Below are 2,474 nucleotides of genomic sequence, written 5' to 3' on the forward strand. Positions count from 1 at the left end.
GCTTTTAGGACTGAATGATCTATTTTCAAAGCACTGGTACCCGTGTGAGTGTGTGTATATTAAAGGTATTTAAGTGATGGAATAAGTGGCTCCATTACATCACTGCATCTTTTCTTCTGGATCTTGACAATGGGAAGTTACATTCATCTTGGACTAATGAAGCAACTCCCCGTATTCCTACATTACACATCGTGCTTTGCAGTGGAGATTTGGATTGTTTGTGAATGGAAGCATCGTGAGCATGGAAGAACTGGGGGGGACAACTTTCCAACGCACAAATTTGTGTGCGTTTTTCTAGTTTTAATACATAACGCTTTTCCAGACTGAATGCAACTGCTTTAGAAAAGAAAAAAAAGAGAAAAAAAAAAAAGGAAAACAAAAACAAAACAGAAACTGCTTTGCTTAAAACAGTCACCTGTTTCCTAGTACCTCAGAATTAACCAAGGGAGATCTCTGCATTTGTCAGTACTACCTGTTGTTGTTGTGGTTAAATGTAGAGAGACTGCTGGGCAAGGTGGTGAATGGAGGAAGAAAAAAAGTTTTAAAGAAAGGAAAACAAATTGTGCTTAAAATCCCAGTGTGGGTTTTATTTCTTAAAATACTGTGATTTTTTTAATTATTTTAGTAAAAAAAAAAACAAAAAAAAAAGAGAGAGAGACTTTAATTCCTAGATAACTGTTTGTGAATTGTCATCCTTTATTCCAGGTAAGCTGTTTGTTAGTATTCAGTTATAATTTTAGGATTTGATAGATTTCATGTGACTGATTGTGCGGTTTTGTTTGCCACATGTTTATTTTCTGTCAGCCTGAGGTGTTACAAATACAGCACAATTAAGTTTCTCATGTAAAATGAGCATTTCTTTTTGAGGGGGGACAGGGAAAGGAGACTAGATCTTGTGAATAGAACTTTTTGTTGTTGTTGTTCTTGTTGTTGTTGTTGTTAATTTTAAACATATGGAAATAACAAAGAAATTTTAACTTTTTTTTAAAAAACTAAAGAACCAAACTTACAGCACAGCTATGCAGCTCGCGGGCCAAACACATAGGTCCTCATAACCGTTCTGTTGCTTGTCATATTAACATCTATCGGTCTCACACCAGTAACTTTTTGTTAAGATTGGCTGCCTTTTTTTCTTCCGTCTGTGGCGTGTGTGTTTTCTTTTTGTTGTTGGTGTGGTGGGAGGGAGGGGTGTCTGTTAACACATCTTTTTGCAAGCGAAGGTGAAATAGTTACATACGACATTGAGCCTGGAGAACTACTTTTACTCGATTCAAGAGGGAGTTGCGAAGTTTTTCCCCTCCTCCTTAGCTTTTAGCGTGAGGGGAGCAGCGTAGAGTGAATAGGAACCTGCATACCTAAGTGGCTGATCCTGCACTACTTCTTGGGTGGAAAGCCTACCAAACTCAGGAGGAATTTTGCCTGAGCAATGAATACAGGATCTAGTGCCCATGGTATGTTCTGATTGTGAACAACAAAAAAAAAAAACACAAAAAAAAAAAACAACAAAAAAAAAGAGTTTCTTTCCAAAAAGTAGAAAGTACTTGACTGAAACCTAGTTTTAGAAATGCATGTGTCTTCGTTTGTTTTTTTTGTTTTGGGGGGAACTGTGGGAGGGGGAGGGGGGAAAGTAGGAAGCTGCTGAGGAAACGGTGTCCTAGAGAGCTTCACATAAAATTGATGGCAAAAATGTTGCATTTGTGGAGTAAGTGCTACTTGAGAAGCATGGTGTTTTGCTTTTGGGGATTCATCATTTGTGTGTTAGGGGGATTCTTTTGAATTTTTTGGTTTTTTTTGTTTTCTTTTGTTTTTTTGAAGTAGGGAGGGAATGTCATGGAAAAACACATTGGAGGGACAAGTTTAAATACACATTTTGTGTCTGTATTTGTTTTTTAATTGGCCTCATTTCAAATGTATTTGAACAGTTCCATACCTGGATTGGGTGTTTGTAATGGTTACCAAAAATGAAAAAGAAAAAAAAAAGATTGTGACATGGTTTTATCACTACTTTATTTTTCAAATAACATGTAAATATTGTAATCCATTGGATTTTGTTTTGCTAACCTGTTAATAAAAAATATGGGACCATTATCCTTTTAACAAGCCTAGAATGTCATAATTTTTTTTTCCTTTTTTGCATTTCCCAAAAATGTATACCTGATATATTGTGGACACACATTTTAGATGCATTATTATGATTCTGTTGACTGTAATGACATAGAATTGAAAATAACATTTTTTTCATTGTTTAATTTATACAGAGGACTTTTTCAGAGTTTGACAGAAGGAAATAATAGCAAAATGCTAACCCATTGGCTTCAGCACTCGGTATTTCCTGATTTTAAAATTACTGCTTACTGATGGGGGATAGGAAGGGGATACTGAACTGTTGCACTGACGGGTTTGTTTTTTTTTAAAAAAAAAAAACAATGAAAATTAATAAAAACTTTTTAAGAGTGTATGCTTGTGTATGTGTA

This window comes from Buceros rhinoceros, unplaced genomic scaffold (assembly GCF_000710305.1).
Source record: "Buceros rhinoceros silvestris isolate BGI_N320 unplaced genomic scaffold, ASM71030v1 scaffold4867, whole genome shotgun sequence".
NCBI classification, from domain to species: Eukaryota; Metazoa; Chordata; class Aves; order Bucerotiformes; family Bucerotidae; genus Buceros; species Buceros rhinoceros.